Genomic DNA, 27,013 nt, shown 5'->3' on the forward strand with positions numbered 1-27,013 from the left:
TGAGCAGTCCGCTCAGCGCTTTCCTTTGTCGCAGCTCCAAAGGTGGCACCCGTTTCCTAGTCCGACTGCTCTTCAGCGGGAGCTCCTGCACACAGTCCGGACGTTTCCTCAGTGTCGCGTTGGGTGGTGTCTGTTCCTCCGCAGCTTCCGTCTTGCCTTCCGCCTTCCTTGCAGGTCCGACACCGGCTCCTGGCCATAGTCCTCACTCCCGGAGCTGCGCGCCTCATCTCGTCCGTTGGGTCCTTCACAGGACCGCCTGCGCGCTTCTCACCCTCGGAGCCACCGCCCGGTGCACTGTTCCTTTTGCGCCCGTCTGCCTCTGTGCAATTCGGTTGTTTCCTGCTGTCAAGGGGCTCGCTTGTCGCGAGGGCGGCCAGCAAGCCCACTGCTCCCGGTGTGGCAGTGTCATTGCAGGCTCCTCCTCCTCTTCACCCTGAGGCCGTGGCTCTATCCGCCATCTTAGTTTCTCGCAACCGAACGTTTTCCTAAATGGGTTTTCCGATTTTACCTAGCAGCCCGCTCGATAGTTGGAGGATTACTTCCCCCACCTATATATTTATTCAGGTCGTCGCAGCCTTCGCCAGAATGCTACTAAGCAGGATCTGTATGAGGATCTTGACGGGAGCTCAGTCTCAGAACAACCTCACTCCATGGGCTCAGGCCACGCCCCCTGATACGCATATTATTCCTTTCCTGTATCTCAGGGAAGTTTCTACTTCTGCTGCAAGTTTTTCTGTGTGGAATAACATTTGCACCATCTGTGCCAGTTCTGTACCGGTTAGTTAATTAAGGAAACGGTGTGCTACACATTCATGAAACCATTAATAACTTTGAGCAGCAAACTGAGTAGTACCTGCAGGACCTTTTTTGGGCAGTTTGTGAGGAATGGGAGCTTTTAAAGAACACTGGGCCAGTTTGCATGGAAGTTAAGCTCTGCACTTAAACGTGTAAATTGCCAGTAGAGCAGCTGCTCCAGTTGGCCCGGATGTAAATGGTAAAGCATGAACGTTGTGCAGATGTTTCTTATCCAGAAATGGAAATATAACATTCAAGCTATTGGATTGTTGTTACATAGTTATAACTACCATTGCACATGAATATTGATGCTCTTCTTGGAAGGGCACAGATGGTGAACTAGTGTTGTGTCTTGGTGTAGCACAATAATATCTAATTTTGCTGCAAACGATAGGAATCAAGCAGTGCATGCTCAACAGTCCTACTTTTTGGGCTTGTAGTAAATGGATTGCTCGGGGTTACACCTTTCTTTTGACATAGCACATGTCCCTGGATAATTCGGCCTTTAGTTTGTGTTATAACATTAATGATGTTGCCACTCTAGATGGTGTTGGATCATGGTGTGGATCTCCGGAGCAGGTTGTGTAAGCTGTTGGCTTTGTGCTTCAGCTGGCATTGTATTAATCAATCAACCATAAGTGGTTCACAGCTCACGTACAAATACTCATGTGAGAACCAGCCCCTCACTTTGCATTTTCTGCCAGCGGGGATCATGGCAGCAACATATTTGGAGGTGACCAATTTTGGTCTAATTTATATGGTGCCACATCATTAGTTGTAGTGGCAGCAGCATACCACGTATGTTGACAAAGGTTAAAGAGCATTATTAATAAGTGGTGGTATTACTGGATCATCAAAATGTAGTGTAAGGTGACTGCTAAAATGAAAAACACCACAATGATAAATCTATGAAATGATGTATAATAACTTTTCTTTATACTGATTGTTTTTAATTGATCACTGTGCAACTGTTTTTCTTTTTATATGCTATTTAAAAAATGTTCTTTATATAGTTTATGTTATTGTCACGTGGTCTTAAAGTTTCTTTGTATGGAACTAAATGCACAATAAATAAAAAAAAATACAAAAAAAATACAAAAATAATTGCAAGTGTATACATGTAAAATACAATGAACACAGCAAAGGTCCAAAGTATTGGCTTTGTCAATGCATGTGTTCACTTTAGCAGATAATTCCCAAAGAAAACCCTCGACTGCCTTTGTTGAAGTCATGGATGCAGTAGAGTCCTGGGGACCATCCAACTAAAGGAAAAAGCTTTACAATTTCTCTCAGGGACAGGGAGAGCAAATGTTTGCTTTCAAACATAAAAGCAAAGAGAGAGAGGGAGAGAGAGAGAGAGAGAGAGAGAGAGAGAGAGAGAGAGAGAGAGAGAGAGAGAGAGAGAGAGTTTTTAATAAGTGGTGGAAAAGCACGTGAGCGGGGAAAAAAAGAGCAACATTCCGAGACATTTTGCAGCCATGCACATAAAATATGCCAAGGAACCAGCCTGCAAAAGAAGCACGACAGATCAAACAATCTCCTTTATGTAACTACACAGAAAGGAAATGCTTCCACAGATGCGTCTTAGAAAGTTTATAATTATTTGATGAAAGACACATGTACTTTTACAGACAGTGCTGTTCTGAAGGGCCCAGTTGGCCTCATTCTGGGTTTGGTGGAATTACCGGTGGTAAATCTGCCAAACAGAATTACCGTTCCTGCCAGGATACCACTTCGGAACTGGAGATCCATCATATTCTGAAGTGATGTTAATTCCCATTTTGGAGGCTCATAGGATTCCATTGGGGTATAGTGGTAATTTCACCGGTGGTAATTCTGCCATTGTTTGGGGGTAAACTGGCTGAAATACCTCAGGCCAAGTGTTGGAGGATTTTCTTCCGCTTTACCTCCAAAGTCAGAATTTTGCAGTGTAGTCAAAGTGGCGGTAATTCCATGAGCAGGAAAAGTAGTATATATTTGCATAGCATTTTGGAATATATGTATGTATGTACCTTGGAATTTGTACATGACTACACAGAGCTGAGTTACAGTGACATCTATTATTGCATTGTATTCTCGGAATGGTTGTTGGATAGTCAGTATATAGGTACATGAACATTTGGATCCTCACAGTTTAATGGGAACAAGGGATGTAATCGAGCACCAATGAGGTGATTGCACAAAATACATCAAGGTAAATTAGATCTAGGTAGATAGCAATGTTACCCGCACTTAACATTTGAAACACATATTTACCTGGCTATTCCAATCTAGATGGCACACGAGCATAGTATCCGGATATACATTAGACATAACAGACATGTGCATACGAGTGTCTCACAGTCACGTACATAATTATAGCTGCCAGCTTAATTATACTCTCCATGATGGAGCGTCATTAAGAACTAATGGTGTTTTGGGATAACGCCGCAAATTGTGAAATTACAGAGGCTGTTTATAATCCGCCTTGTCAACGGACTTCTACATGGATAGTGGAGTAGCTATTAAGAATGAATAATATTGGCTGCATGGGTTTGCATCACTATGTCCTCGAGTTTGTGAACATTGCAAGTATTTTGACCCAGTCCTAGCCTCCCTGTACCGATAGAAAGGCAGGGACACGAGGCGCTGTCACAACAGCACGTTGGCTGTGCGTGACACAACGTCGTTAGGGGTTACTATAGCAACCATATAAACACCAACACAGATGCGCGCCCGCGGGACGGCATCTGTAAGAACAGAACGCCGAACAGCTAGAGGTACGGAAAAACGCAACAGCGGCAGTATAGAGCATGTACAATAATCTCAGATCAATAGCCTCATTAAGGTTTTATGTTAACATTTCAGAGAATCGAAAGCTTCTGGGAATCACGTTTACACACTAAAAGGTAACAGGTGGACATTGTGATGTAGGGGACTCCATTGTTGCGGAGCCTCTACAGGGTGCATGGGCCTGCTTAGGCCTAAAGTCGCAGTGCTGAGCCAAAGGAACACACGACCACTTGGTTTGCTGCATAAACCCAGACTGGCGCCAAACTGCCAGTTCTGGTGATACCTTTACTTCCTGCTTCCGCCCCCTGTCACATGACCTGGGCTGCCCTGACCATTGACATCACAGACATTAGAGCATATCTTTCACGAATGTGTTCGCGTTAGAGTTTACCAACAGTTAAATGCATTCTTTAACATACAGTGATCAAAGGCTCTGGAAATAAGGTACCCCACATAGCGTTCTGGCAAAATATGATTGAAATTGAATGATGCAGTAATTTAATGATGTGGTAATCATTCTATCTAACCTCGATTTTGGTACATTTTGTTTTTTCCTTCACATACATGGTAGATTTGGTATGTATAAAATGTTGATTTAATTTATGTGGTTTCATTAAACTCTGCAGCTAGGCTGGGTTTGGGGAAAAAACCGAAATGATGGCTGACATTTCAGGTGTGCAGTTCAGTGAAGGGTGTCTGCATTATCTGACAATTTGATAGGGCTGCTGGGAACAGACTTAATGATGTACACGTTTTTTCTATTTAAGGTGATAAATCGGTTGATGCCAGCGCCACTACTCCGCTGGCAGTATGTGTTTGAATTGTATTTGAAGACTTCACTGGCAAAGATCAGGGGTGTTGAGATCTACAATGTGGTCAAGAATTATGTTGAAAAAAATAAATGTCGTTAAAAAACGCCAGCAGGATTTCCACAAGGGGGCGCACAGGCAGTCGCAGCCTGTATGCTGAGCTCCGCCAAAGCCAGGACGGCAAAGGAGACGGAGCCCCCCCTGACCCCCACCAGGCAGACAGAATCAGCAAGATCGGCTGGTGCCCCCCAGGGCCTCCCCCGCTCGAACGAGCGACGCTCGGGGACCCCTGTAGGGCTGAGAACGGGCACTGCGGCCTGTACGGGGAGAAGTGCTGGAGTGCTACACGGCCGTGACGCCGCCAGTGGAGCCGTGACCCACCGGAGCCCGAGGGACGAGCGGGGGAAGCTGGGCCCGTCTCCCCCCTCAGCCAGCTCATCGCACACATTGGAGGGGGCCTGGCGAACAGTCATCAGCACCGGTGAGCCCGGAGCGGGTCCCCCTGTACGGGATGCAGGCCCCACCCTCAGTTCCCCCACCCGAGCGGGAGAAAGTTGTCCAGGGAGCGCGGACCAGCGGTTGGCACCCCCGCAGGGCCCATGAACTTTCACTTGGGCATTGGAGCGGAGGGAGCCAGGTAACATTGCCCCTCGGTTCCAGTGGAAGACGCGGGTCGGCGACTTCGCTGGCCTGAAGACAGACGCCGGCCGTGATAGGCTCCGGCGCGGCCCAGGGAGACTGCCCTGCCCCTGCCCCAGAACTCCCCCCACAAGAAGATCACGCGGACCATTGGGGCCCCTGCGGAGCGGACGGCCCTCCACCACGGATCCTTACTGGGAGGGGGCACCCCCCCCGAAAGGCCCAGGAGGACACAGGGCCTACATAAACAGTACGGACAGACAGAGGGGCAGTGGTATATTACCCCAAAAAGTAGGTGGTGGCCCCTGGGTTCATCCCCAGGGCGTGTGCCCGCCTAAAAACAACAAGGAGTGAGCGGCAGGTGGGGACTCGCCTGAAACAACGTTATTATTGCCATCCCGAACCACCTGTCCCCATTGGCACAACGGAGCAGTATACCTAACAATGTACACCATGGGATCTGGCTAGGGGTGTTTGCCGCCCGATCCCTGAAAACGGCTTGGCACAAGGCAACAACAAAAGCAGATCGACTTGGGATAGTGGGATCATCCACGATAATAAGCCTGGTTAACCCCCTACTGCAACGACATGGCAAGGGCAACACAAGAAATAAAACTTGCTGAGGCAAGGTACACAACGGCGGAGGGCAAGCCCCGTGTTCTAGATACGTGGGAGGACACAGCCCATTCCAGCAATATACAGTTATAGGAGCGAGGTACTGGGCACCTGGCGACACAGGAGCAACATCCATGCAGAGCAACTTAGATGCCGGGCGCCAGATCCAAAACGGGCACATTCAGAGCAAAAACTCCAGTGAGACCCCAGGAAGGGCAAATTGAAAAGTTCTGGCGGCAGAGGCGACAAACACACGCAGAATCACCATCCTCTCCTCTGGGGCCGAATCCTGCAGTAAAGGACCTCCCAACTCGCATAATGGCAGAGGCGACAAACACACGCAGAATCACCATCCTCTCCTCTGGGGCTGACTCCTGCAGTAAAGGACCTCCCAACTCGCATAATGGCAACAGACAAGGATGAACTCTTAAACTGCTTGAAAGGCATGGAGGCCAGAATGACCAAAGCTTTCCAGAATCAAATGGAACAATTAATGGAGGACCTGAAATCATCCCTCCAGGAGGTCAATAAAGAAATGGTGGAGATGGGTGAAAGAGTGGACATAGTCGAAAGGGGCCTCTCGAATGTCACGGAAGAAACAAACCAAAATAGCCTGCTACTGGACCAGTTGGCGACCGCAACAAACAACTTAGAACTCCAGGCGGAGGATTTGGAAAATCGTTCAAGGAGATCCAATATTAGGGTCAAGGGCCTGGCTGAATCGGTACAGGACAAGGATCTAAAAGATACCATACAACTCTGCTTCAGCAGCCTGCTAGCAGATGTCCAACCGGAGATGATCGGCTTCGACGGGATACACCGCGTGGGCCCAATACGCAATGAGCTGGGGTCGAGACCCAGAGATGCCTTGATAGCAATGACATCGTATGGTCTGAAAGAGGAGGTGCTACGCTCGGCAAGAACAAATGGAGACCTTACAATTAATGGGTCCCGTATACAGTTGTACCAGGACCTGGCCCTGATTACTCTCCACAAAAGAAGGCTAATGCAACCTGTTACGAAGGCCCTTCAAACATAGCAAATCCGTTATAGATGGACGTACCCATTTGGCCTGTCGTTTACATGGGAAGGAAAACAGAGGAGAATCGGGAATTGCGCAGAGGGCCTGGCGTTCTTGCACCTGGAGGATGAGCAACCAGAGCCCTTGCGCCCACGCCCAAACATGAACGGCCCGTCTAGCAAACCATGGGAATGGTCAATGGAGCGAAAGCAAAGACGAGGGAGGAGAGGAAGACCCGGAAGCTCACAGCCGGCTCATGACAGGGAACGGAGAGGCCCAACAGATCCAGACTCGGCCCATCACACGGACAATGAGTAAAGTGCTAACCAAATGTGAGAAAACAGCACGGTGGAATGGAACCGCCTGCACGGAGGTAGGAGGTCATAACTCTTGGAAACAGGGTCAGGTAATACAATTCCTGACTATTGTGAACTGGGGAAGGGTTGGAGGCCCTAAGCCCGCGGTGACCAGCGGGGGGCCCCTTGGGAGCCCAGGCCTCATGCACCCCCAGGATTGGGAGGGGGGAGGGAGGTAGGTAAGGGAGGGAACTGGAACGAAGGACAGGAAAGCAGGGAACCAAAAGTCCGGGAAGGAAAAGGAGCCAGCTCCACGAGTGTATGAAACAGAAGCAAGAACAGGCAGAGTAAGCTATAGCGAACAAGAATATAGGGACCCACAGGCAGACAATCTCCACCTAGGGAGTAATGGAAGAAGTGAACATTGTCTCGATTAATGTCCAGGGGTTAAACTCCCCCGCTAAAAGGCGTTCGATTTTAGATAGATTGGAAGCCATGCAATCAAAGATAGCGATCCTACAGGAGACGCATCTGCTCCAGAAAGATGAAAAAAGGATGCGGAGCAGAACATACCCTCTTCAGTTTTTCACTTCAAGCCAAACAAAAACAAAAGGGGTGGCAATCCTATGTAGCAGACTTAGACTTTCACAAACAACAAACACTGAAGGATCAGGAAGGTAGATACCTGGGGTGAAGGGTACTGTAATGGTCAATTGTATACAATACTAGCACTCTACGCCCCCAATGAAAAATAGGACCAGTACATCCCTAAATTACTCCAGAAGGTGGGAGGATGGTGCGAAGGCCGAGGGATAATAAGAGGGGATTTTAATTGTGAAATGGACCCACAATTGGACAAAACACTTCCCCCAACCACAGCAGATCAGCGATACAGACAGGCCCTTGGAAAGCTTTTCAGAGATTTGGATGTGATAGCAACGTGGCGTGCACAGGGGTTACTCTAGAATAGACATGATCCTGGTGTCCTCTACATTGGTCCCCTATGTCAAAAAAATAGAAATCGGAGTCCAATACCTCTCCGATCACGCCCCAGTCGTGACCTGCATAGAACTGCAAAGGACAATACATAGACCCGACCACAATGGAGGCTAAATGAAACAATCCTAAGGGATATTGCACTTAGGGCACATATGGAAGAAGCCATAGGGAACTATTTCCTGGAAAATGACAATGGAGAGGTGGACTGGAGGGTGGTGTGGGATGCGGGAAAAGCAGTAATTAGGGGGGAATTCATAGCACAAGCAACGCAATACTATACGGAGCGAGCCCTTATAACGCGCAAATTAGAAGAAGAGGTTAGAAACGCTGAAAAGCTCCATAAGACCCGTCAGACACCTAGAGCCTGGCGAGACCTTAAAAAGGCTAGAGCCAAACTAGAAAACAATACAGCAGATAGAACTGCGCAAATACTGCTAAACACGAAACAATCATATTACATACACGGGGGAAAGCGAGCAAATTCTTGGCAGCTAAACTACGCAAACAGAAGGCGTAAAATTATATCACCAGGCTAAGAAATAGTAGAGGGGAACTGCAGATGGGAGAAGAGGATAAGCTAGAAATGATGGTCCACTTTCATAAAAAAACTGCTGATTAGCGAAAACCTGAATGCAGCAGAACAGGAGTCCTATTTGTCAGCCGTAAAACTGCCACAGATATCGGAACAACAAAAAGGAAAATTGGGGGACCCCATCACAGTACAGGAAGTGTGTGATGCGATAGAAGCACTACCCAGGGGAAAGGCACCAGGCCCCAACGGACTAGGGAATGGGTTTTACAAAATATTCCAGACACAATTGGCAACTCCCCTCACTCGCCTTTTCAATCTAATCAGGGATAGGGGAGCAGTTTCAAAGGATATGGGACACTCGACCACGATATTACCCCTAAAACCTGGGAAAGACCCAGTAGAATGCACCAGTTACCGCACCATAGCTCTCCTCAACACAGATCCAAAACTGTATGCGAAAATACTGGCGAATCGATTGGCAGCAGTACTGCCCGAGATAATACACGCAGGCCAGGCAGGCTTCGTAAGTGGAGACATACTCAGGATAATGTCCGGCGCGTAATTGACATAATAGACTGGGGGGCCCAAAAATTCTCGATTGCCGCATTAGATGCCGCACGAGCATTCGACAGCATAGATTGGAGGTACCTAAAACTGATATTGGAGGGTTTTGGCTGTGGACCGATATTCACCAAGATGGTTCTGGCAAATTACCAGCACCCATCTACGCAACTAATGGTGAATGGCTACACCTCAGAAATAATCAATATCAGGAGGGGTACTCAGCAGGGGTGCCCTCTATCCCCGCTCATATTTTCCATGGCAATGGAACCATTTGCCTGCAGAATAAGGGAAGACCTGGGAATTAGAGGGGTGCGCACCGGGGAGATTCAAAACAAGATAGCCCTCTATGCAGATGATATCATGCTCTATATGGCAGACTCAAGACACACATTACCCAGAATAATCAGAGAACTGCAGAAGTTCGAAAAGACATCAGGGTTCACAATAAATTATTCAAAATCCAAAGCTCTGAATATAACCGAAGGTAGAGGGGATATAGCTTTCCTGAAGGAACATTATCCCCTGAAATGGGAAAAACAGTCCCTCGGATACCTAGGAATCCATATCACTAGAACCGTCAAGAATCTGCTCAAGGCAAACATTACACCCCTATGGAAGCGCCTGCAGGAAGACCTGCAGAGATGGGATGCCGAGGAATTGTCCTGGTTTGCTAGAATAGCGGCGATAAAAATGACCTTGCAACCCAAAGTACTGTATGTAGTAAGCTCAACCCCAGTGGTCATCCCCCCAAAACAGATCCTAGAACTCCAAAAGGCGTATTTAAATTCATCTGGGGAAATAAGAAGCCGAGGATCCAAAAAGGATCCTGATGCGGCCCACACTACTTGAGGGGCTGGGAGTCCCGGATATGGGGAGATACGTGTTACAGCCCAATTAGCACCAGCATTGAAAGGGGCGGGTAAAGAACCTCTTCCAGGTTGGGGGAAAATAGAACAGACTGCGACAGATATCCCTTTGAGTAAGCTACCATTCCTAAAAACAAAAGCAAGAGATACAGGAGGTATCCTATTAGCAACCACTAAAACAACCCTACACAGCTGGGATAAGGCTGCCCGTAACAGGGGGGTCAAATTAGGTCTGGGCGCACTATGCCCTATCACGCATAATCCAGATTTCTCACCTGGCCTTCACAAAAGATTCTGGGAAGGCTGGAACAAAGCAGACACCTTGTCCCTACAAGATATGTATCAGGACGAAGCCCCACTCACCTTTGAAGGATGTGAACATAGATTTGGCCTCGTCGAAAACCACAGATTCAAATATATTGAATTGCGTCACTGGATCTCACACCCAGAGGTTAAAAGAGCACGATTACGACCCCCAGTGGGCCTAGAACTAACAATACGGGAGGGGACACATAAAGAAGGGATCACTAGACTATACAAGCTACTGGAAAAGGCGCAAACAGACGACTCCCTCCAGTACATGAAAGATTGGGAGCGGGACATAGGAGAGGAGATTACGCAGGAAGAATGGAGTCAAATCTGGAGGAGGGTGCACAAATTATCCAAATCCACGGCAATCAAAGAATCAGCATACAAACTATGTTACCACTGGTATTTACCCCCAAGTAGAATACACAGAATGATCCCCACGTACCCCCCAGAATGCTGGCGTCAGTGTGGAGAAAGAGGAGACATGTTCCATATGTGGTGGTCGTGCCCAAGGATAAAAATATACTGGAAAGAAATGCTGAGCCTGATCAGGGACATAACGGGCGCAGACCTACCATGGTCCCCGAAAGTCATTCTGCTGGGGGCAATGGCAGAAGGGAACTATGCAGCCTCAGGGAACAGAGCAGCCCTCATAACCCACCTTCTGGCAGCAGCAAGGATGACAGTGGCCCAACGATGGAAGACAGTGGAGTGCCCTACAACTCCATGGTGGTGGGTGAAAGTGTGGGGAGTTATGGCAATGGAAAACATTTGCGCCACAAAATCAGGGTCATATCTGAAATTCTTAGCCATATGGGACCCACTTCAGGACTATGTGGGGGAGCGGGAGAATCAATACATTAAACCCCGGGCTCTTAGAAACATCCATATCAGATAAAGGCAGCAGAAGATATGGCGAGGGGCTACCTCTTGGAACTGTTCTGGTTACAACCATGGTTTTGATTGGTTCAATTAATAAAAGAAAGGGGGGTCGGGTGGGGAGGAGAGGGGGGGGTGGGGAAAAGTATGAAGACAATACTAGAGTCTACAAGAAAGTTCAAGGGAGTTGAATAAAAGGTTCATGTTGATAACAATGTTCTTAACATATGTTGTGACGAAAGCTCAACCATTGTCTTAAGTTAAAAAATGAAAATAAAGTTGGTTAAAAAAAAAACGCCAGCAGGAAATTCAGCGGATGGTGCACCAGCAATGATGGGTCGTCTTTCCAGTTTTATTATATGTTGTAAAGCACACCCTGATTTCCTTCTTTCATTGACCTTTCACTGCATCAAACATCAACAGGAAATGTACGCTTAAGTCATATTCAAGCTGTATTCGTAGATCCCTTGATGCCATCCCATTCCTCTCTCTCGGTCCCGTCACCTGTTGTAAAGTAGAACATCTGGGATCTCAATGCCCAAAAGAAGGCTGGTAAATAAGACAAGAGTATGTGAGGAAGATGCTCTTCCCAGGACGCCCAAGTAAGAGTAAAGAAAAAGGGAGATTAACAACAGCGGTCTGTTCTATCTTGTTCCCGGCCATGCAGTAGCTTCACCTACCCATGACAGGGCTTGAGACCATGCAGCACTACTGACACCCACACGCTCTCCCAAAACTCTTGGATTGGTCAGTATGCTCGGTGACAGGATGAACCATTAACCCAGTCTGATGGAAACCTAGCCTTCAAGAAAAGGCATCGTAATGATAGGAAAAGCGACAAGAATCCAGAGCAGTCATCGACCGCCAGGATGTGCAACCACTGTGGAGTGCAGCAACAAGAGCACTGCCAGAAACAGGAAAGTACGTGGCATGATCTACGGGAAGGTACGTAGTGGGATGAGGCCCAACAGAGCCTGGAACGGGCACAACAGGAAAAGAGGGTGTGCAGAGGGCGTGGGTAAATAGCAAGCAGCAAATGTTCAGGGAATCAGCATTCGGGTGGGGAGAGGAGCCTAAAGGCAAAACTGGAAGTCCTCCAGCGAGGACACACCACAGAATTAATGCAGGGACAGAGCTCACGTTCCTGGAAAACTGCATTCTTCTCTTGCTTGTGCTGCCTTCTTAAAGACAATTCTACCCCAGAAGCTTTATTAATCTTACTTCTATTTTGTTCCATCTGTTCATTCCTGGGGTGTATCTTGGAATGGGGCTGTGCGTAATTAAAACCATAATTAACTGGCGAGGCTCTTGGCTACCTATGTTCTTCTCCAATTCCATCTAGACCAAACCTTCAAGCGTCAATGTGCCCTTATTCCTGGTGAATGAAGATTACCCAGGCGTAATCGCGGGGAGTCTTAACTCTATTAAAGACACAGAGTTGAGCATTATGCTTTCACTTCTTTGATGCTACTATCCAGCAACCTTCGAACACTTTTCCAAGAAATGTTTTATTTTGTTATTGTTTTATAGTACCAAACCAAAAACTATTCTAGGAAAAACACCATATCCCATGAGTCTTTCCTTGCTCTAGTATTTTCTGCACTAAACTCCAGACTCTTCAGGCTTACCCATGTGAAATCCTGCCTGGGTCCCTTCCTCTTCATTTTGATGAGACAAGCCCAAAGTCAACCAAATCCAAACAATCCAAGGCCCTGAATGGGCAACCAAAACTCTGCCACTCCTAGCGACTTGAAAACCGAACTTGTTGCTTCGGCCGACACCATAACCTTGTTGCACTCCTGTCTGATGCAAACTCACTGAGTCTTCTGGTCATCCTCTACAATAGAGAACATATTGTAAGGGTGGGAAACACTCTGGAAAATACAACACACTTGTGACATATCCCACGTTAGACCCTCTGGCTGTAACCTCTTCTCCCCTTCTGCGTATTTCACTGGGCGGGATAATGGTCGCCTCTGTGTCTTTAATAGAATCAAGACTCTCAGAGCTAATGCCTGGGAAATCTACATTCTATGTCAAGACCGGAGGCTTGCCTTAGGCTTATTAAAAGCTCCTTACTACTGTCGCTGCCAACTCCGACAACGCCTTAAAATATACAGTCCAAAATGTGGAGTCGCTGGACCACTCGGCTGCCTTCAGAATGCCCTGCAAGGAGATGTCAACTGAGAATGCTCTAGATGCCATTACCCCTACAATAGAATGCGCCCCGAACACTGAGGTGTAAATCCTTGCTAATGCCAAAATCTCTCTCACCCATCTGGCAAGCGTAACCACTGTGTCAGATTAAAAGGGTTTACTGTGCGCAATGATCAGCCGAGAAACACCTAGTGACCTCACTTGAGCTGACAATTTCTCCTACACTTTGATGCACTGTGCTACACACAACTTTGTGTTTTTCGGGAAGTATGGATAAGAGATAACGTCCAAATTTCCTTTAGTATGTCTGGTGATGCTAAACGCCACCCTGTCCGGGTAGAAAACTTCCTGTCAATCTCCAGACCTCTCACATCGGAAACTCTCCTGCAGGAAACCAAGCATAGCAGCATGGCTAATTTACCTGACAGTTGCTTGTTCGACAACAGGTCGTTGTCCAGTCATCACATGAACTCTAAAACCTTGTTGACGTCCCACAGCATAGTTTATTTAGGGGTAGGTGGCTTCACCATCTTCACGTCCTTAAGAAACCCGACTACGGATGGATTTTCCCTCACTGGGGCTCCCTCCACTGGACTGTTGCCAGCCGAGCTGGTGGATCTCTACACCCCATCGTTCGAAATGCCTTCCCTCTCTGTGAGAGGGACGCTAAGAAATTTAGCACCTAAACTAAAGGGGCTGAAATGGGATGAACACTCTGCTCTTCATACCAAACCTCCCAGCGTTGCCATGCGGCACCATAGCTCCTGAGTGTGGAAGAAGCCCAGGACTCTAAGATATAGAGAGCAGCCTGCTCTGAAATTCCTGGCACATTTCACTGTCGACCGATCAGGCCGACCCTCCGGATCGGAGAGCAAGTTCTCCCGGAACGGTATCAACCTCGGGAAAACCGAGGAAAGTTTAATCAGTACTGGAAACCACGCTTGCAACTTCCATTCTGGCGCTATCACCACCACTTCCCCCTTCTCCCTGCGGATCTTCAACAGGGCTCTGGCCATCATGATAATGGGGGAAAGGCATAGTATGTCAGACCCCTCCAATCCTGGAGAAACGCAACCGTACCCAGTGCACCCGGGTCCAGCCTCCTGCTGAAGTACCTGGGTAACTGTGCATTCAGGCACGATGTCAAGAGGTCGGTAAGGAGAGCATCCCACAGTTCCTGAACGTTCCAGGAATGTCTCCCTGTGAAGACTACAGTAGCTGGAGTCCCTCAGGTAGTGTGTGTTCCAATCCAATACTACATTCTGATACCCTGGCAAATACTCCACTGTGATGGAGACCTAGTTGCTCAGGCAATAGTGCCAGAAATCTTTTGCGAACTCCACCTGCATCCTGCATCTGGTACCCCGGAGATGATTGATGTAGTGGACTGCTGAAAACTTTGAGCGTTCTTTCGTGAGTGCTTTTACTGCGAATGAGCCTGCGAGTAGCTCTAGGCAATTGATGTGAAAGGTTAGCTCCTCTTGCTACCATCTCCCGCCTGTCTCTAATTGGCCGCACCTTGTGCCCCAACCTTATCTGCTTACATCTGAGTCTATTATAAGGTCTGGGGCATCGCCTAAAATGGCACAGTCATTCCATGCCTACATGTTGTGGAGCCACCACTCCTGCTCTGCCCTGGCTTCTCCATCTAAGGGAATTAGTTGGTGATAACTCAACCCTCCCGGCATGTGTTTTATCTTCAGCCTCTGAAGAGCCCTTTAATGTAAAGGGCCCGGGAAGATCGCTTGTATTGAAGCCGCTAGCAGGCCCACTACTCTGGCTAGATTCTGAAGCGATATAACCAGCTTCCGTAGTGTGCCCCTCAACTCTTTCTTGATCGCTCTGAGCTTGGTGGCAGGAGGTTCTCGCATCACTTTGGTCGTGTCTATAACGAACCCTAGGAATTCCATATGCCTGCTACGGATGAGATCTGACTTCTCTTGGTTTATCAAGAAACCCAGGGACGAGAGGAGATTGCTGGCCAAATGCACCTGCTCCAGCAAATGTGCCTGTCTTGCCCCAGGAAAAGAATGTCGCCCAGAGAGACTAGCATCCTCACACCTCTTTCTCAGATCGCCATGGCGACTGGTCTCATGAACTTGGTAAAGGCCCAAGAATCTGAAGACAGCTCAAAAGGCAGACATTTGAACTGCCAGAACAGCCCCTTCCAGAGAAAGCATAAAAATGAGTGGTGCTCGACCGAGACCGGTACAGTGAGATATTCGTCCTTGAGGTCCAGCCTCACTAGCCAGCCTCCTTCCCTGAGGATGTCTCCGAGGAGATGGATCCCCTCCATCTTGAAATGGCAGTAAACAATACAGCGGTTGAGGCGTTTCAGATTTATCACTGGTCTCACTTTTCCCTTTCTGTGAACTAGGAACATACTGCTATATAATTCCTCTTTCTGGGGAAATCCTCTCTATAGCGCCCATTCAAGCTAAGCTGTCCCAGCTCTACTTCTAATAACTACGCCTCCACTTGTGATGATTGCACTGGTCGCGGGCGCTGTGCTTGAGGCGGGGGACTCGAAAATTGTAGCTTGAATTCCATCACTGTCTGCACGACCCAAGCATCGCCTGATAGCTTGCATCAATTCTCCCAATTGCTGGCCCATTCCCCGCCCCCCCCCCACTGGAGGCTATGCATGTGGAACTGTGCTCAGCTACATGCTCTAGCTCCTTGTTGTCGGTAGAAACCTCTACTGCTGCGTCCCCTGATGCCTCTTCCTCGAGAAGGGAAGAAGGTGTCCCGCTGTCTCTTCTCCCAGTACTTGGCTCTCGGCCCTTGAGGTCGTCTCTGCGCATAAAATTGCCGGCCACTCGACCTCTGTAGTGCCCGTCCCGGCAAAAACAGGGCCAGGGAAAATCTTCCTTATAGAAGACTGAGCTTTCTCGAGTGCAGCGAAAGTTTCCATGAATTTGTTCATTTCTTTTGCGAATGTCTCACCAAACAATGGGCCTTGTGCAGCTTCGCCTGCCTCGTAGGTGGTCAAATCTCCTGACTGGTTGTCAATCTTGAGCAGCATGCTCTTCCTTCGTTCTGAAGATAAGGGGCAGTTCGCATTGCCCAGCATGCAGACTGCTCTTTGTGACCAGTTTGCAAGAGTTGGGCATCAATCGGTTCCCCTGTGTCTTGTGCCCTTTCTGCGAGGTTCATGATCTTGGCAATGGGACCTGCTAGATCTAAGAGCTTGTCCTGGCACCACTTCCAAGTTTTGACCATGCCCTTGCAGCGGAGGCGTTGCTAGGGGGGGCAAAGCTGGCTACAGCCCCTGGTCTTTTGGTTGTAGCCCCGGATAGAATCTCAGGAGCTACAGCCAAAAGGCTAGCTAGCCCCCAGTCCCAACAGTTCCAACATCAGCATAGCCCCAGGTCTTTTCCAGACCTAGCAACACCCCTGCCTTGCAGGCATCCTTGGTCGCTCTGGTGATGAAGCTGAGCATTCTCGGGTCGAGCTCTGGTGTCTTCACTACTTTACCTAAATGCTCGGGTCTGGGGGACCCTGCTTTCATTCGGTATCTTGCCTCTTTATGCAGAGGCTTCTTCAATTGCTGGGCCAAATAAGCCATCACCTTTGGTGCTGGGGACCACTCCAAGGACCTACGGTGCCTAATGGCTTCTGGGTGGAACATATCAGAGATTTCCTCCTCTTGCTCCAAATGCTTTCTAGGCCTTTTCGAGAGACCTGCTTCTGATGCTCGACCGCATCCAGGGCCCATGGCCTCGTTCCCTATATTCTTCACCCCTGGGGCAAGGGGTAAGAGGCTGGGCATAGGAAAGCTTTCTTAAGCTTCTGAAATGCGTCGGCGGCCTCCTGGGGCTTCTCTCTCATCCCCTTATCTTGACCCGAGGGGGTAGAAGTGGCCTTCCTTTTTCCGGCTTGTATTACACCCCTGATGATCAACCCTGCTTTGCGAGTGCAAATGGGATGGCCCTTCTCCTGCACTCTTGTCAGCCTTATCTTTGCCCAACTTCTGCCTGGATGGGTCCTTGTTGCCAATGAGGGCCTCCAGAGTCTCCAGTCTATCCTGTGGCGGCTAAACCCCGTGCAGGACTGATAGCACTAGGGAGTCCACTAGGACCCTTTTAAAACTGAGGGTTAGGTCAGCATCTTCCCCACAGAGGAACTCCTCTTCTCCCGCTTGTTCCTCGAAGATCATCTCACGCTCTTCCTGGCTCTCCTCCTCCTGTGCGCCCTTGCTCCAGGACTCAATATAATCCCACTAGGCACTATGTCCTCCACCTTGTGATGAGACAAATTGGCAGTGACAACTGTTCTATGTGTGCACTGTTTTAGCTGCAATGTTCAATATATCTCTCTTATACTCCAATATGCTATATTGGTTTTATTTCGTTTTTCTTGTTTTTTTATTTTTTTGTTCCGTTCTAACTGCTCTTTCTGTACTGCTCCTCTTTTATCTGTGGCTGTAAGCAGGTTGTCAGCATGCTATCTGCTGTGCAATCGCACTGAATTAGCTCTGTAAGAGCTTCTCCGGTGCTCCAAGATACAGAGTTGAAATACCGGGTCGGAAGTACCTTCTCTTTGAACGGAAGTTTTCTTACTCTAATGATTTGCATAAGCGTACCGGCTGCATCATCAGGGGGACGTGCATGGCATGCTGAATGCGTTGCACTTAATGTGTCATCTTATTCCTAATTATGAAGATGCGAGCCAGCGCCTCACGGTGAGCTGAGTTGCCCACAGACCCTGCTCGCTTCTCCCAACTCTAATTCCTCTGCGCGCACTTTGACTGATTGGCGTGACCGTGAGATCCTGCTTTGAAAAGCCGCTATTTAATCAGTATAAATGAATGATACGCCCTGTGGGCCGCCTCTAAATATTGAAAGTAAATAAAAATCCTGTGCTGGGCCGCAATACATGTACATATATATAATAACAGTGCTACTAGGTAGTCATGAGACCACAGTAACGCTAGGTACTACAAACATGCACATAATAATATTAACACTATGGAGCTGAAATAAAGTGAACTCTTATTCTGCTGGAAGCAGCAAAAAGAAGAGGAAGGGACCCAGGCAAGATGTCACATGGGTGATCCTGGAGGCTCAGGATTGGCTGGAGTTTAGTGCAGAACCTACTAGAGCAAGAAAAGATGGGAAATGGTGTTTTTGGTGGAATAGTATCTGGTTTGGTTATATAAAAAAAGGGTTTTCTTGGAAAAGTGTTTAAAAGTGTGTTTGTAATATTTTATTTTGAGATTTGAAGGCTGCTGGATAGTAGCATTACAGAAGTGAAAGCATAAAGGGAGTCTAGGGTCTTGACATAGAATCCTGTTCCTTTCTTACTTGGATCATAACAGAGAAAGTAATGGGATTTGATCGGATCATGGCCCCTGTTGTCGGAATTATTATTTAGATTCATGCAAAAGCCAAACAGCACAAAATGTTAAAATTATTTCTGAATGAACTGTCTGCCAAGTCCAGTGGTCTGTTTCTTCACACTGGAATTCGGTCACTTGGCAGCAGACAAATATTATGTTGATTTCTTTCAAGCAATTAAGATACGGACCAATTGTCCTGTATTTTTTTGCTTCTTAATCTGGTGTTCCCGACAGATATCACACGGAAATTGAACACCCTGAACTGTGAATTGCAAGGGGAAAGGAAGAACATTGAAGGCATGACAAGTGCAGTAATGTCCAAATGTAACCTTTTGTTCAAACAAATGGAGAAAAGGAAAATGCAGCATTCTCTGCCTGTACTTCAAACACCAGCGTAAAATACAGCTAGTGTTAGATTTCAAACTTCATGACATACAGCCATCTCCTGAAAGGATTAATGAAGAGTTCAACAAAAGAGTCAATGATTCTGAGAAGCTAGAGCCCTGTGTGATGTTCAAATGGTTCTATGTTATTTTATCAAATTAAATTACTTTTGTAGTAATTTACTTGGTCGTAGTTACTTCAAATTTGTTTTTGAATTCTATGTGGGGGGTTTTCCCTCATCCCCCCCGGTACAACCCCTACCCTCAACTCATCTCCACCCCCTTATACACCCTAACCCTTAATTACATCTTCCTAATTACTTCCCCATGAAGTAATTTGAAGTCATTACAACTAAGACCTCGAAGTAATTTACTTTGATTAAAAAAACAGCATACCGTACAAACGCATTCATGGAAGTCGAATTTGCGGAAGTTTCAGAACATTTGAGTGAGCTGTTCAACCATGACTGTTTTACAATTGTCAGGCTTCAGAGAAACATCCAGTTGAAAACCAGGTAATCACACCAATTGCTTGTGGGTTTTGTAGCAAGAAGTACAATAACATTCACACAGCAATAGCAAAGAAGCTTTTCTCTTTGTTTCCACCTATCCCTGGGCACCTGCTTTTTTAGGCATGAATTTCATGAAATTAAAATTTTGAACTTGTTTTATTGACAAACATCTGAGTGACTATCAGTTTCCCTTTTAAGGTACACGCTAAATTAAAGAGAACTAGAGTCAGTGTTCAAACTGAATGTCTAGGTCTCTTTTCAATTTGGTAAACAATTTGTATTTTAAAAAACAAGCATTGAAAAAGCCAATCATTTTGGCATTTTCTGCTGTTTGTTGAATTTTACATTTCTAGGCACCAGGGTGCAAGGAGGAGAGTGCAAAGTTTCAAAGGAGGATTAGATAAGGGGTGCAGGTGTGCAAGAGAATGCGAAGGAAGGAGAATAGAGCAAGGGAGGACACGATTTAGAGAGGGGCCATCGATGATCAGTAAGAGGAAATATGAGCGAGAAACGTTGAGAGTGAGAGAGTAAGAAATAAACGAGAGTTTGAGAGGAAGGATGAGAGTGGTAGAGAGTGGGGGGTGAGTGGGTAGGCTTTAGAGAGAATTGGGTGGGTTGGTAGAAAGAGTAGGGGTTGGGTGGGTGGATGGGGATAGAGAGAGTGTTGGTATGTTGGGTGGGGAAAAAGAGTGTGGGGTAGGGTGGGTGTGTGGGGTGATGGGTGTGGGCAGAGAGTTTGGCTAGGGTGGGTGGTGATAGAGAGTGGGGTAGGGTTGGTGGGGCTAGAGGTAGAGATTAAACGTAGGGTGGGTGAATGGGGTTAGAGAGAGTGGAGATAGGGTGGGTGTGTAGGGGTAGAAAGAGTGAAGGTGGGGTGGATGTGGTAGAGAGAGTCGAGGTAGGGTGGGTGGGATAGAGAGAGTGGAGATAGGGTTGGTGGGTGAGGGTAGAGAGAGTGGGGGTAGAGAGTGTAGAGGTAGGGTGGGTGGGTTGTTGGGGTAGAGAGAGTAGAGGTAGGGTGGGTGTGGGTAGAGAGTAGAGGTAGGATGGGTAGGTGTAGAAAGAGTGGAGGTAGGGGTAGAGAGTGGGAGTAGAGTGGGTGGGTGGGTGGGGGTATATAGTGGCAATAGGGTGGGTGGGTGGGAGTAGAGGGTGGGGGTATGGTGGGTGGGTGTAGAGAGAATGGGGCTTTGTAGAGAGACTGGTGGTAGTGTGGGCACATGGGGGAAGAGAGGTGAGGTAGGGTGGGTGGGTTTGGGTAGAGAGTGGATTCAGGGTTGGTAGAGAGAGTGGGGGTAGGGTGAGTGGGTGCAGGTAGAAAGAGTGGAGGTAGGGTGGGTTAGGTATAGAGAATGGAGTAGGGTGGGTGGGTTTGGGTAGATAGAGTGGAGTACAGTTGGTGAGAGGGTGAAGGTGGCTGGGGTTGGGTAGAGAGTAGAGTGGAGGATGGTGGGTGGACTAGGTGGGGGTAGAGGGTAGGTGGTGGGGTGGTGGAGCTAGAGAGAGTGGGGAGGGGTAGAGCAAATGGAATAGGGTGGGTGGGTGGGGGTTGAGAGAGTGTAGGTAGTGTGAGTGGGGATAGAGAATCAGGGTAGGGTGACTGGGGGTAGGGTGGGTGCATGTAGCGAGAATGGGGGTAGGGTGGGTGGGGTAGAGAGAGTGGAGGTAGGATACCTTTCCGGGGTACGTTAGAGTCTCAGCTCTGCTGCTTGGCTTGATTCGGATTTCATTGCTTGCTCGTTTTAATTTGCTTGATTGTGTGTTTATTTTATTTAAAATGGACTAGTGTTTGTTTTAAAGAATTCTAGCTTGTTTTTAGGCATTACATTTATCTTGTCTTGAATTGAATATCATTGTTTTTCTTTGCATTGGCCACGCTTTGCGCAGCTGTGAGGGTGCCTCGCCTCACGGAAGTAGACTCGCGGGTGTAACACAACCTGTTCTGAGTCAGGGAACTTTGATTTCCATTCAAACTGCCGTGTGCTGTTAAGAACGACAATCTGTCTTCGATTTCCATCCAACAGCCAACCAGGGATTAGGTTAGTGCAATACACAACATCATATCATGTGTAGATCCTGTTGTGCGTGAAGTGGACAAGCGCAGTGGGTGTGCACCAAAGTTAAGCCCGTCTGTGCCTGTCCAGGTCGCGGCTGGGCTCTGGCTCTAGATACATGTGACCAGTCCTATGAAACGTTTAAAAAGTGGGTAAGCTAAACAGTGGCTCTTGTACCTGAGCTTAGCTGTGCACATTAGCACCTCACGAAACCACTTTGCCTAAGTTCTGGATCCAAGAGCCTCTTGTTAATACCTCCCCTTGCCCGTCCCCAGCTTTGCTTGGTTTCTTGACTAATGCTCATTCACTAGTCAATCATCCCCTGAATGTGTTTGATTTTCTCTCTACACATGGGCCAAATTTTGCCTGTGTAACGGAAATGTGGACTTGCTCGATCTTATTGAAGCTTTACCATCTGATTATGCGAACATTCACATTGATCGAGTGGCTACCAACCCAGGCAGAGGAGTTGCTTTTTTATTCATACAGCCCCTTCAGCGCACTGGTATCCGTATTTCTCTCAACATGAAGATGGAGCATCTACTAGTTCGAATTTCGCTTTCATCCACACAGATGTTGTATGTCCTAATTGTACACCGCCTGTTAAGGCTTAACTCTCTGTGGAGGCCTTCAATGATTTGGTCGCAGACTTACCACTGAAATATAATTCTCTTTATATAGTGGGCGATTTTAACCTGTGGTCTGATGATCCTTCTGATATTCATGGCGCTATATTAGTTATTCACTCGCAGATTTTCAACTGCTACAATTAGTGAAGGGCCCTACACAGATTAAGGGCCACAAGCTGGATTTGGTCTTTGCTGCAGAAAGCACAGCAAGAGTTCACTCTTGTCAGACCTGTTGTCTGGTTTGATAGTTTTTGTGTAAATTTCACAGTAATTCTGCCTTCACCTCCTCTGCTGGCTGGGCCACCACATGTACCGTGACGCTCACGGAGAAAAGTGGATCTCTCGGTTTTATCTTTACAGATCTGGTCACATTTTTAACAGTCCTCCCGAGCTTCTGACTTCGACCCTTTAGCTTCTTTACAGGAGGCTTTTCCTCTCGCAGCAGATGACCTAGCCCCTCTTAAAACAGGTAACAGAATCCTTACATTCTGCAAAACCTTTATATAGGCAAGCAGAACGAGTTTGCCGGTGCGGATATTGAGCAGAAGATAACTTCTAAAGGATATCAGAATCCTTAAATCAATCCAAAGATTTGTTCTCAGTGGTGAGGGAACTCTCCTCCCCAGCTCAATCTCTTCCACTGTGTTTCCATCGCAGACTCTTTGTGATTCCCTTTCACACTTTCTTTGTTGAGAATATCCCTAATATTAGGAAGAACATATCAGCCCCTACTGAGACTACGATATTACACCCCCACTCCTTGTCGTCTTCTAGATCTCGGGCCAACCAGGCAACCTTTTTCAACTTTTATCCCCACTACTGAGGGACAGATTTGCAAAATCATTCTACAGTTAAACTCATCCACCCCTCTGGACCCCGATCCCCTCGAAATACCGAAGAATATTTGCTCTGAGATATCTCCTCTTTTGACTCTGGTTGTAAATTCTTCCTTATCACAAGGCTGTATTACATCAAGTCTAAAATATGCTTTGGTGACACCATTGTTAAAGAAACCGACTTTGGATCTCACCTCCCCAGCTAGTTTTTCGGCCCATCTCACTCCTTAAATTTCTTATGAAAGTGCTCCAGTCCATTTTCAGACCTCAGTTGAGACATTTTGTAGAGGAGGCCTTCATTTTAAATCCTTATCAATCTGGCTTTCAACTATCTATGGGTAGGGAATCAGTGTTGGTGTCAGTCATTGATGACCTAGTCAGAATACAGGATCAGGATGGGGTGGTCTTTCTGATCCTACTGAACCTGTCTGTGGCATTTGACACTATTGCCACAGCCTCAAGGAGGTTGGAGTTACGGGCAAAGTCCTCGAGTGGTTTAGGACATTTCTGTGTGATCGACCCCAAACACTATCACTTCCTCCATTTAGATCAGCGCCTTCTGTCTTATTCTTCAGGGGTCTGCTATTTCCCCAACTTAATACAGGATCATGGGTGCCAGTTGTATGGCTCTGCGGACAACACCCAGCCTCTTCTCAGAGTGGATCACAATCTTAATGAAGCTTTGTCACGTCTGCAGGGTTGGTTAGCGGATATCAGCGCCTGGATGAATAAAAACGTGTTAAAACTTAATGGAGATAAAACGGAGGTCCTTGTAGTTGGCTTGCCTGCAGCTCGGTCCCTCTGGATAGTAGACTTGTGGCCACCTTTTTTGGGTGCACTCCCTACTCCTTTTTATTCCATTAAGAATCTGTGGATTAAAATATTGACCTCCCTCTCTCCCGACCTGCAGTTTAGTGCCAGGTGCAACTCCGTTTTTTTTTTTCGAGCTAAGAGCTTTAACAAAAGCAATGCCTTTTTTACCCTCTAACTTGAGAGGTCTGCTGTTATGGGTATTCTGGATTACTGTAATGCCACCCTACTGGCTCAGCCTCAATACCATCTAAGAAGACTGCAGGTTGTACAAAACTCTACAGCACGGTTGGTGGTTGGTCTTCCAAAATATGCATGTTTCCCCTGTTTTGAACAGACACCACTGGCTTCTGGTTAAGGGCAGGGTGAAGTTTAAGGCTTTCTGCCTCTATCCATCGCACCCTACATGGGCAAGAGGCCCTTTACCTTTGTGAGAGGATTGTTCCATATGTACGTAATAGAGATATTTGTTTGGCTGGCCACCACCTTCTTCTTGTACCACAGATTAGGAAATCTACCATTGTGGGTCAGGTTTTTTTCTGTTGCAGGTCCCTTACTTTGGAATTACCTTCCCCTGGCCTCGAGCCTCATGGATTATTATTTTGGGTTTAGCAAAACTTTAAAGACTTTCCTCTATCCTCTATAGTCATTCGGCCTTCGCTGTATGTTTCTCAAGCAGGTTCCCCTTTTCTTCCTTCTCTTTGACCCTTTAAAGTTATTCCGCATACAGCGGCAAGTTACTTTTGGGTAATAGCTCTGATATACAAAAATAAAGAAAGGAAAATGGTGGGTGGGTGGTAGAGAGAGTGGAGGTAGGGTGGGTGGGTGGGGTAGAGAGAGTGGAGGTAGGGTGGGTGGGTGGGGTAGAGAGAGTGGAGGTAGGGTGGTTGGGTGGGGTAGAGAGAGTGGAGGTAGGGTGGGTGGGTGGGGTAGAGAGAGTGGAGGTAGGGTGGGTGGGTGGGGTAGAGAGAGTGGAGGTAGGGTGGGTGGATGGGGTAGAGAGAGTGGAGGTAGGGTGGGTGGGGTAGAGAGAGTGGCGGTCGGTAGAGACAGTGGAGGTAGGGTGGGTGGGTGGGTGTGGGTAGAGACAGTGGAGGTAGGGTGGGTGGGTGGGGGTAGAGACAGTGGAGGTAGGGTGGGTGGGTGGAGGTAGGGTTGGTGGGTGGGGGTAGAGACAGTGGAGGTAGGGTGGGTGGGTGGGGGTAGAGACAGTGGAGGTAGGGTGGGTGGGTGGGGGTAGAGAGAGTGGAGGTATGGTAGGTGTGTGGGGTAGAGAGAGTGGAGGTAGGGTGGGTGGGTGGGGTAGAGAGAGTGGAGGTAGGGTGGGTGGGGTAGAGAGAGTGGAAGTAGGGTGGGTGGGTGCGGTAGAGAGAGTGGAGGTAGGGTGGGTGGGTGGGGTAGAGAGAGTGGAGGTAGGGTGGGTGGGTGGGGTAGAGAGAGTGGAGGTAGGGTGGGTGGGTGGGTGGGGTAGAGAGAGTGGAGGTAGGGTGGGTGGGTGGGGTAGAGAGAGTGGAGGTAGGGTGGGTGGGTGGGGTAGAGAGAGTGGAGGTAGGGTGGGTGGGTGGGGTAGAGAGAGTGGAGGTAGGGTGGGTGGGTGGGGTAGAGAGAGTGGAGTTAGTGTGGGTGGGTGGGGTAGAGAGAGTGGAGGTAGGGTGGGTGGGGGTAGAGAGAGTGGAGGTAGGGTGGGTGGGTGGGGGTAGAGAGAGTGGAGGTAGGGTAGGTGGGTGGGGGTAGAGAGAGTGGAGGTAGGGTGGGCGGGTGGGGGTAGAGAGAGTGGAAGTAGGGTGGGCGGGTGGGGGTAGAGAGAGTGGAGGTAGGGTGGGCGGGTGGGGGTAGAGAGAGTGGAGGTAGGGTGGGTTGGTGGGGTTAGAGAGAGTGGAGGTAAGGTGGGTGGGGGTAGAGTGAGTGGAAGTAGGGTGGGAGGGTGGGTGTAGTGAGAATGGGAGTAGGGTGAGAGGGTGGGGGTAGAGAGGTGTGGGTGTTGGTTGGGTGGGTGGGGTAGAGAGTGAGGGTAGGGTGGGTGGGGTAGAGTGTGGGGGGTACTGGAGAGAATGGAAGTAGGGTGGGAGGGTGTGGGCAGAGAGAGTGTAGGTAGGGTGAGTGGGGTAGAGAGAGTGGAGGTAGGGTGGGTGGAAGGTGGCAGAGAGAGTAGAGGTAAGGTGGGAGGGTGGGTGTAGATAGAATGGGAGTAGGGTGAGAGGGTGGGTGTAGAAAGAGTGGGTGTAGGTTGGGTGGGTGAGGGTAGAGAGTGAGGGTAGGGTGGGTGGGGTAGAGAGTGGGGGTACTGGACAGAATAGAAGTAGGGTGGCAGGGTGGGGGTAGAGAGAGTGTAGGTAGGGTGAATGGGGTAGAGAGTGGGGGTAGGCTAAGTGGGTGGGTGGCAGTAGAGAGTGGGGGTAGGCTAAGTGGGTGGTGGTAGAGAGTGGGGGTTCGGTGTGTTGGTGGGTTAGAGAGTGCATGTAGGTTGGGCGGGTGGGGATAGGATGCATGGGGTTAGAGAGTGGGGGTAGGGTGCATAGGAGTAGAGAGAGGGGGTAGGCTAGGTGGGGTAGAGAAAATGAAAGTAGGGTGAGATGGTGGCAGTAGAGAGAGAGTAGGTAGGGTGGATGGGGTGTAGAGTGGGGGCTTTGTAATGAGTTGTGGTAGGTGGGTGGGGGTAGAGTGTAGGGGTAAGGTGCATGGAGGTATATAGGTGGGGTAGGGTGGGTGGGGTAGAGGAAGTGGAGGTAGAGTGGGTGGGTGGGGTAGAGGTAGTTGAGGTAGGGTGGGTGGGGTAGAGGGAGGGGAGGTAGCATGGATGGGTGGGGTAAAGGTAGTTGTTGGGGTAGAGGTAGGGGAGGTAGGTGTAGGTGGGTGTGTTCGGGTAGAGCCAGTGCAGGTAGGGTTGGTAGAGAGAGTAGAGGTAGAGTGAATGAAAGTAGGGTGAGAGGGTGGGAGTAGAGAGAGAATAGGTAGGGTGGGTGGGGTGGAGAGTGGGGGCTTTGCAGAGAGTGGTGGTAGGGTGGGGGTAGAGTGTGGGGGTAAGGTGTATGGAGGTAGATAGGTGGAGTACGGTGGGTGGGGTAGAGGAAGTTGAGGTAGAGTGGGTGTGTGGCGTAGAGGAAGTGGAGGTAGAGTGGGTGGGTGAGCTAGAGGTAGTTGATGTAGGGTGGGTGGGTGGGGGTCAAGGTAAGGCAGGTAGGTGGGTGTGTTTGG

The sequence above is a fragment of the Ambystoma mexicanum genome, chromosome 8 (assembly GCF_040938575.1).
Source record: "Ambystoma mexicanum isolate Mex_15411 chromosome 8, UKY_AmexF1_1, whole genome shotgun sequence".
NCBI classification, from domain to species: Eukaryota; Metazoa; Chordata; class Amphibia; order Caudata; family Ambystomatidae; genus Ambystoma; species Ambystoma mexicanum.